The sequence below is a fragment of the Microtus ochrogaster genome, linkage group LG1 (genome assembly GCF_000317375.1).
Source record: "Microtus ochrogaster isolate Prairie Vole_2 linkage group LG1, MicOch1.0, whole genome shotgun sequence".
Lineage (NCBI taxonomy): Eukaryota > Metazoa > Chordata > Mammalia > Rodentia > Cricetidae > Microtus > Microtus ochrogaster.
The window spans coordinates 20,663,479-20,673,371 of NC_022027.1; the positions used below are offsets into that span (position 1 = coordinate 20,663,479).

Genomic DNA, 9,893 nt, shown 5'->3' on the forward strand with positions numbered 1-9,893 from the left:
GCTGTGCTGTGCTGTGCGGGGCTGTGCTGTACGGGGCTGTGCTGTACGGGGCTGTGCTGTGCTGTGAGGGACTGTGCTGTGTGTTGGGCTGTGCACTTTAGGTGATCAATTGCCTATGGCTAGCCATCACTGGAATGTTTTAACTGTTAACAAGGCTATTCCATTAGAAACTGGCTTCTCCAGGACCAAAGAGATGACTCAGTGAACGAAGTGCTCACTTAACAAGCATGAGGATGTGGGGTTTGATCCCCAGCACTCTTGTCAAAGTTAGTACAGCAACACACACCTGTAACCCCAGGACTGAAGACACAGGGGTTACTGGGGTGTGCAGACACAGGTGTGGGTACTGCAGTGTTCATAGATGGGGTGCTGGGGTGTGCAGTAAGCCCCCAGGAGCTTACTGGAGCTCGAATCTAGCCGGAATATCAAACTGTAGGATTACTGAAAGAGTCTACCTCTATTATGATGGAAAGCAATAGAAGAGAACCGCCCAACCATGACCTCTGGCCTCTGCATGTGCACACACGAGTACACATGTACACACACACACATACACCACACACAAAAGAAGCAGACAAAGACTGAAAATCCACAAAAGAGAACATGTCTTTCCATGGACCATGTGGACTTCCTTGCATTTCTTAATATCCACAGTCAACAAACAAGCAAGGGCTCTCTGTCCACTTTGTTGTTGTCACGTAAAGGGTTGCGAGTAAAGAAATGGGTGGGGCCAAGGAGCCAGTTGCCTCATCATGTTGAGGAAAGCACTGTTCTCTTGCTGTCTCAGCAGGGACAGATCAAGAGCTAGATCTTTCTGATGAAAAGTGAAGAGGGCGCGGAAGGAGTAAGAGTGCCCTGTACCTTTAAATCTGAAGAGATTTTACAATTGTCCTTGACGCTTCTGTTTTCTTTTGTTTGCATTGGGTGGCACAGGGAAAAGTATTTGCCTACTGGGCGATACTAATCTTCCTGGGCTTGCAAACGGCTTTCTCTCTAAAAAGGTGGCATCTAATTTGTTGGTGCTGCGTGTTTGCTTTAAATGTTTGCAAATGAAGAAGGTTTTGCTTTGGAATTGGCAGCACCGTCTCTACATGAGGATCAGGTCTAAGAGAAGATGCGTCTTTCATAGCATGAAATTGTAGGAGCCAAATGCTGGGTTCTGTAGTCATCCCGGAGCTACAGAAGTCAAGCGACTGCCGCTCTTCTTAGAAAGCAGATATCAAAGTTGAAATGAACCCTGTATTCCATTTTAATAACATTGTTTGGAAAATCCGAATTTGATTGTCTAAACAGGCATTTTAACATTTAGACAATATCTCTAAATTGTTCTGAGGGGGTGAACCATAGTGTGTTTCTTTTTCCTAAAGAAATTAAAATTCCAGTTTGTGAGAAATTCTTATTCCTCAACATAAGTATTAAACAATCCTTTTACTCTGCATATTCAGTCTTCCTGAATCACTGCAGTGGATTTCAAATGCAGAATTCCAATTTGCATATAACGTTCTTAAATGCTTTGTTCTTGATATTTTTAAAAGTAAAATTTTAGAAGATATCATTTCAACAAAATCTATTGGGAGCAAAGAAGCCATGAATTTAGCTACACCTCGAACCAGAAGATGGACAGTCAAGGTTTTGTTCTTGGCGGTGGTTTGGTTTTGGTTTTGAGTCAGGATCTCATGTACCTCAGGCTGCACCAGTTCACAATGTAGCTAGGACTAGCAAGTTCTCTAACCACTGTGCTACATCCCCCAGCTTGGCCCTGAGGATTCATTGGCTGAAATCAAACAACAAGAACAGAGATAATGTGACCGGTGACAGCCAGCTGTTACTAGGGCTTGCATTTATTGGTTGGCTTTCTCCAAGTGGATGAAACTCAAGTATTTATTAGGAAACACACATCCTCCGAAAAATTGTTTCCTTTGTTTTCGTACTTGTGCTGTAGGTTGCTCTGTAGGAACTGAAAGTGTAAACACAGCCTGGAGCCGCTGGCCTCCTGGTTATTTTGAGTTAACCGGACAGGAACGTAGACTTCCCATTTCCTGAGCAGTAGCTACCTAGGCCTTGTGCTCTGCTGACCCGGATACAGAAGTAAACAGTCTTTGTATTCCTCGTTGGGCTAATACAGGCCCCTGGGATAGAGAACTCTGAGTCACCCTCAAAATGGAATGCAAATTGTGATACAAGGAGTGAGAGATGAACGAGGTTCTTAGAGCCCTTGGGGTCACTGGATGCCAGGAAGGAAGGGGGGGGGGGCTTCTCAAGAGAAGCAGGTGCTCAAGGCAAAAGAATGAGGAAACGGTGAGCATGGGAAGAGTTGGAGAAAATTCATTATAAATATTTATATTTTGAAAAGCAGGCAAGACCAAGAACCCTGTTTCTAGTAAGAGATGTCAGTGACTGCCTGCTCTGGTCCCTACTGAAGTCTTCGGCCTGATTTCTTTCCCTGAGGGTTTCTTCTCTGGTCAGTGATGAATTTCTATGAACTGTCCCCTTGCCCAGGGTGGGGCCACTTTTTCAGCCACCCCCATATCTGCCCTCTTGAGTGCTGGCCACATTTGAGCCTCTAGGCTGGGCAGCCACAAGCTCCTACCCTACACAGGGCCACAGCTCATCCACACCTGTACCAGCCTCCTACCTTCCCTTCACTCTGTCAGGGTGAGGCCTCCCCTTTTCCAGGTCAGTTGTCTCTGTGTGGATTCTTTCATCCCTCATTCTCTGGGATAAAGCATTACCCACTCTCTCCCGAGTTTTTAAAATCTAGCAACTAACAGCAGAACACGAACAGGAATCGACACTCAATAAACACACATCTTTTTTAAAATGAAAATAAGATAGAGAATGACCCACAGTCTCTAACTTGGAATGTTTTGGCTGCCTCTTCACTAGTTTCTCTCTCTCTCTCTTTTTTTTTAATGTTTTTGTTTTATTAGTTCTTTGAGAGTTTCAATGTTTTGATCATATTCACTCCCTCTCCTAATTCTTCCCCAGTTCCCACACAAACTTTATGTCCTTTTTTTTTTTTCTTTCAAGAGCAATGTGTGCTGCCCCAATATTCTGGATGTGTAGTCTTTTACTGGATGTAGTAGACTAACCAGGGGCCAAATTCTTAGAGAAAACTGCGTTTTCCTCTCCCCTCTCCCTATCCTCTCTGCTCCTCTCTCCCCCTCCTCCCCTTCCACTCCTCCCCCAGTAGCTAACAGTTGCCAGTAGCCCCACGGCCAGGTGTGGAATTATTTACCCAGCTCCTCTCTCCATGGTGAGATTTGGTCTGACTTGGGCCCAAACAGATTTTGTGTCCTTATTAGAAGGGGCAGAAGCTGTGACTCAGTGGTAGAGTGCTTGCCTGTCACGTGTGAGTCCCAAGTTTGGCGCAGCGGGGAAACTGCTCTTCCCAGCTCCACACTCCTCACTTGCTCTTGAGATCTGGCTGTCCACTCACTCGGTCCTCCACCCTGTGCCCTAGAAATTCCACTGACCATTTCTAATGATCATACTTCAGCCCATACCCCATAAACTTCTCCTCTCGATCTCAATCACAAATCTTGATGGTGCTGCCTGTGAAGTTCTCTTTTCATTGACTCCTGTTGCGTGTGCTATTTTAGGTCACATCCTTGGCCCTTCCAGGGCCGGTCTTTCTTTCTCAACCACCCACTAGCCAATGACACCCTGAGGTTTTCATCATAGAGATGAATGCATGGGTTCTGGGCACAATGATAAACTATCACTGTGGACAAGATAAGGCGGTAAGACTCTAGAGTGATGTTGACAGGGAGTAGATTCATTAATTTGGGTCAGTTGACTGGGTAGCTTGTGGGAGCCTGAAGAACTGGAGAGGACAAGGTAATCTTGGAGACACGGATGTAAATAGTGGACACCTTTTAAGTTCCAGGGCCCCTGTTTGACCAAGTACCTGTGAAGAATGCTGAATCCCAACTCCCTGATTACTCTGAAATAATGTACTTAAGGAAGCAACACCCGGGCTGGACAGATGGCTCAGAGGTTAAGAGCATTGCCTGCTCTTCCAAAAATCCTACGTTCAATTCCCAGCAACCACATGGTGGCTCACAACCATCTGTAATAAGGTCTGGTGCCCTCTTCTGGCCTGCAGACATACACACAGACAGAATATTGTATACATAATAAATAAATAAGTATTTTGAAAAAAAAGAAAGCTACACCAATGTTCTTGAAAAAGCAAAAATTTTCCCTACAAGATAATTTTTGCCATTAGGTATAAATTTGATGAACTGAATAAATTACAAAGTATGCTTTTAGATAAGTTCATGGGAGAGTCTTTTAATATTTTAAACATTTGTGATATTTAAGACATTGGCATTAATTAATGACTTAGTCTACTCTTGTGAATTATAATTTAAAATATCACCAAGTGACTGATTTAGACTTTAATTTTTTTTCTTTTTTTAATATTTATTTATTTATTATATATACAATACTCTGTCTGTGTGTATGCCTAAAGGCCAGAACAGGGCACCAGACCTCATTACAGATGGTTGTGAGCCACCATGTGGTTGCTGGGAATTGAACTCAGGACCTTTGGAAGAGCAGGCAATGCTCTTAACGACTGAGCCACCTCTCCAGCCCTAATTTTTTTATTATAAAGAAAACATTTAATTGGGTGGTTCACTTATAGTTTCAGAGGTTTAGTCCAGATAAAAATGTTGATGTAATTTTCCTGTTCAAGACTATGCTGAAATGTTTAAGAAAACTGAAGATTCATGAGTTTGACTCTTTTGAAGAGTAAGTACCAAGGAAAGGATTGTTTACTGCTCACAACTCTGACATAATTAAAAGGAAAACCAAACATCAGTCGGTAAATACAGAGTTGTTGGAATCTCGCTATGTAGCCTGAGCTGGCCTCAAACCCAGTCTGCCTTCTCTGTCACCCAAATGCTACAGAGAAAGTTCTGCACTCCCACGCTGGCTTTGTGAACAGTCTGCTTTGTAAATGTCTATTCTGAACGATGGTTTTCCAAAGGATTGGTAGAGACATCGTACTACATGGTAGTGGATGCCAGTAAACCCAGCACTTAGGAGGTTGAAGCAGAAGGATCCTGAGTTTGAAGCTAGCCTGAACTATAGACTGAGACCCTGACTTAACAAAAAAAAAAAACTAAAATAACTATAAATAATGTCTTTAGGGGGCTAAGGGACACTTCAAACCATTTGCTACGGCTTCCTACTTCCAAATATTGATGTTTCCCCAGAGCAGGGTGTGTTCTGCACCCCATTAGTCTTTCTAGTTTTCTAGTACCTTAACCCATCTCTGGCAGCATCTAAGTGTATACTCACACAACTTGTATGTATGTAACCCCAAACGCTTGTCCCTGGTCCAGTGTGCCCCACAGCCGTAAACCATTCTCATTGGCTCCCTTCAAAGCAGATAAACCTACAGACTCCAAACCCTATCAAAATGGACTCACCTGAAATTGAATCCATTGAGGCTGCTGTGCTTTCCTTCTTGTTCCTGTTTCTATGGATGACCTCATCAAGCTTGATTTGTTTTTGTGTTTTGTTTTGTTTTGACTAGAGGCAAAGGCCAGGACTCCATAGCTTTCACTCCTTGGTTCCCATTACCTAATGACAGTACTCAAAACCTCAGGGGATGAAAATGAAACTCAAATAAAGCAGGAGAGGGCATGAATGTGTGTTTTGGAATAAGTAGAACTCCCATGATGGAGGGGGGCTAAAGTTGTCTTTGTCTAGAGAACAGAAATAGATATAATACATGAATGAAAGCTATGAAGTGCCAGATGCTTGGGCAGGAATAGGCATTTGTACGTTAATTTCATGGGAGGCCAAGCCAGTTGTTCAAGACCAAACTCATGATGGGAAAAAGCCAAGGTCTATGTGGTGCCTCAAGCATCCTTAGTCTGTTCCGTGTCCTGGCCTCACCTCAAGTGGGGCTGCTGTCCCGTTAGGTCAGATTTCCTCTGGCTGGTGACTATCTTCTGGCAGAGGTACTGCAGATGCCCCTCTGAAGAGCAAGCTATATTTAGAAACTCAGAAATAAAACATTTAGTCGATGTTTTTCATTTCCTGATATAGAAGACCTTACTTCGTATCATCGCACAAAGCAAAACTCCAAGGCTCCATCATTTAAAAAAATCAATACTAGAGACTGCACAGATGGCTCAAGGGTCAAGAGCACAGGCTGCTCTTCCAGAGGACCTGGGTTCAATTCCCAGCACCCACACAGGTGGAAATTCACAACTGTCTGTAACTCCAGTCCCAGGGGATCCAACATCCTCACATGGTCATATATGCCAGTAAAACAACAATGCGCATAAAATAAATTCATTTTAAAAACCAGTACCATCAGCTGTTGGCAGAGTCAGCCCTGACTTTTCTGATTTACCTACCGATGTCTAGAGAAGGCTCCTCCTCTACCACGCCACAAACTGCTAACCCAAGAAGGCCGTGTCTCAGTCACACTGGACACAGACATGCAAACTTCAAGGAAGTCTGACCACAAGAGCGTCTTTCAAGAAGGAGTTGGGAAATCATTGTAGCATTTCCTCCTTCCGGCTACTTTGTACAGTTCATAGGAACAATGCTCCCTTTTTCCCCTGCTGAGTACAACCAACTCAGCTCAAAATTCATGAAAGTAGTAAAACTAGAGCTGCTATCTTATCGAAGTCCACGCACCCACATCTCCACCCACCCCAGACAGCGGAGCAAGGGCCCTTTCGATGCAGGCTGCGAAGTTCAAGCTAAAGAGTGAAATAACAAGAATCCTTGGCTCATAATAAATACGTTAGAATAATGAACATTGTGATATATGCATCTCTTTTCTGAATTAATCGTGCCCCCCCCCTTAAAATTCACTTATGTCTTAGAGTCTTTATGTGGGAGGAATTTTTGTATTCAGGAAATTACATATAAAAGTATACCATTCCCCCCATGAATTAGTTACTTAAAAGAGCAGTTATTGGCCCTCTTTTATTTAATTGGGTCTTGCATACAAATGGCAAATTGGAATGAACCTAAAAGGTCTAGGATCGTAGAGTAGATACATTGCTGTGACTAGGTTTCTAAAAAAGGGTTCCAGTGGGTAGAAATTTTTTACTAAGCTTTAACTAGAGCATGCAGGATTTCCAGAATTGCCCATGATGGTTGCCAAAATTCAAAATGGTCTTATTATTGCAAAATAGTCTTTCCTTAACTACAGGGCCAAAAAGAAAGGCACCGTTTTGCATGAGATGGAAAATCACCCCCAAAGCAAATAAAGTGACTGTTCTCAAGAGGAACTCACTTTGCTCTTGCAAGTGCTGGGACCAAACAGCAAAGAAATTAACATACCCCCATTCAACTTGTCACCATAAACCCAGGACAGTAAATGTTTGCATTTCCGACAGGCAATGGAAACCATTTACCAGAACCAACAAAGCAGAGGCGGCCTGCTTCATCGCCTGTCTCCCTTTCAGCTGTTCCATGGTCACAGACATCACTCCTGTTTCTTCGTCTCTCAACAGATAGCATATGCCTGATGAATATCACACAAAAGCCATATCCCACCAGCATGTTAGGCATCATTGTCTGATACACTAGATTTACAATATGGTGGAGGGTAGGGTGGGAATAGCTCAGTCAGTGAAGTGCTTTTTCTGCAAGCAAATAGAACCGAACTCCATCTCAGAACCCAGAGAAAAAGCCAGGCATGGTGGTGCACACTTAGAATGTGGGCAGGCAAAAACCGGTTGATCCCTGAGGGTTGCTAGCCAGCAAACCAAGCCTAACTGGTAAGCACCAGTGAGAGACCCCCATCTCAAGAAACAAGATACAGCTCTGGAGATTTATTATCTGAGGTTGTCTTCTGGTCTCCATGCATATATGCACCCACACACATGAACACACGAACACATGAGAAACTCCTAACTGGTTCCTTTCACTGTCTCATATGTGTGTACGTATGCAGAGGTCACTGAAACAGGGCTCTCAGCCCCTCCCAAATCTCAGCTCTGTAGCTTCCTAACTTTGAATGTCCATCTCTTAGTCTGTAAACTGAGAAGATGGATTGTGCTGAAAACTGAGCATGGTGGCCCCTGCCCTTCATCCCAGCACTCTGCAGGTAGAGACAAGCTGGTCTCAGTGAGCTGAAGGCCAGCCTGGTCTACACAGTCAGTCACAGGCATACAGTGAGAGCTTTTCTCAACAAGGGAGGGTGAAGACGCTGGAAAAGAAAAGAATTGGGCTGTGCCGACACATAGAAAGGGTGGCTGTTGACCTAGAAAGCAGGAATGAGCACATACCTCTGGCCTCTATAATTAAAAAACAATTTTAAAAATAATGGTGTATACTACCTTATGAGAGCTACCAATTAGGTTGGCTTTAAACAAAATGATGGCAATAACGAGGGTTGGTGCTCATGGGGGAAAATAGGAGCCTTCCAACTCAGCTGATGGGAGTACAAAAAGGTTTACTCATTATGGGGAATAGTCATACAGTCATTTAAATATAGAATTATTATATTATCTTGTAATTCTATGCCCAGATGCATACCTAAGAAAAATAAACCTATTTATACACACACACACACACACACACACACACACACACAGACACACAGATAGAGACTTTGTAGGCAAATATTCACAGCAGCATTGTTCACTGACGGATGACTGGATAAATAAAAAGTAGACACAACTGTATTGTAGATTATAAATCATAAAAAGAGACAAAATAATAGTAAATATGACTCCACGGACAACAAGCCTTGGAAACATCATGCTAAGTGAAAGAGATCAGACTCAAAAAGCCATATAGTGTGATTTTCTTTTAGACTGGGAATTACCTAAGAGTAGAAAGTAGAGAGTTTGGGAGTTGATGGTTGAATTTGGTGGATATGGAAATTCTTTGGAAGGCAATGAAAGTGTTCGAGGGATAGGTTTACAATTGGTTGAGTGCTTCTCCAGCATGCGAGCGGCCCTGGCTTCAATCCACAGCACATTAACTGGGCACAGTGAGGCACAGTGAGGCACAGTGAGGCACAGTGAGGCACACTGAGGCACACTGAGGCACACTGAGGCACACTGAGGCACACTGAGGCACACCTGTGATGCCAGCCCTCAGAGGTAGAGGCAGGAGGATCTGAAGTTCAAGATCATCCTCAACTACATAAGGAATTCAAAGCCACTTTGAATTACATTGAACCCCATATTTAAAATAAGAAAAAAAAGATAAAGAAAAATGGAAGGAGAGAAGGGGAAAGAAAGGAAATATTAGGTTGTGATGTTGATTATGGTGGTGGCTGTGTAACTGAATATTCAACAGTTACAAAAGTGAATATACAAACGCCACAGCAATATGCAAGCTACATCCCAATGTAACCCTTTAAACACCAAGCAATAGCCTTCTTCCTCGGCGCTACCTGCGAGGTGGCTGCCATCTCCTTTGCGGCATCATGGCTGCCCTCCGGCCTCTGGTGAAGCCCAAGATCATCAAAAAGAGGACCAAGAAGTTCATCTGGCACCAGTCAGACAGATATGTCAAGATTAAGCGAAACTGGCGGAAACCCAGAGGTATTGACAACAGGGTGCGGAGAAGATTCAAGGGCCAGATCCTGATGCCCAACATTGGTTATGGGAGCAACAAGAAAACCAAGCACATGCTGCCTAGCGGCTTCCGGAAGTTTCTGGTCCACAACGTCAAGGAGCGGGAGGTGCTGCTGATGTGCAACAAGTCTTACTGTGCTGAGATTGCTCACAATGTTTCCTCCAAGAACCGAAAAGCCATCGTGGAAAGAGCAGCGCAGCTGGCCATCAGAGTCACCAATCCCAACGCCAGGCTGCGCAGCGAAGAGAATGAGTAGATGGCTTGCGTTCACGTTTTGTGTTTAAATAAAACCACAAAAACTGCAAAAAAAAAAACAAAAA

General features: G+C 43.6%; 1 protein-coding gene and 1 pseudogene across 1 annotated transcript in view; both read left to right on the plus strand.

The window, feature by feature from the left end:
• LG1H4orf19 (linkage group 1 C4orf19 homolog) overlaps window positions 1–9,893 on the plus strand; it is an 85,551-nt gene that overhangs the window by 13,908 nt on the left and 61,750 nt on the right. The window lies entirely within an intron of this gene.
• Window positions 9,377–9,887, plus strand: LOC101981742 (annotated as a pseudogene).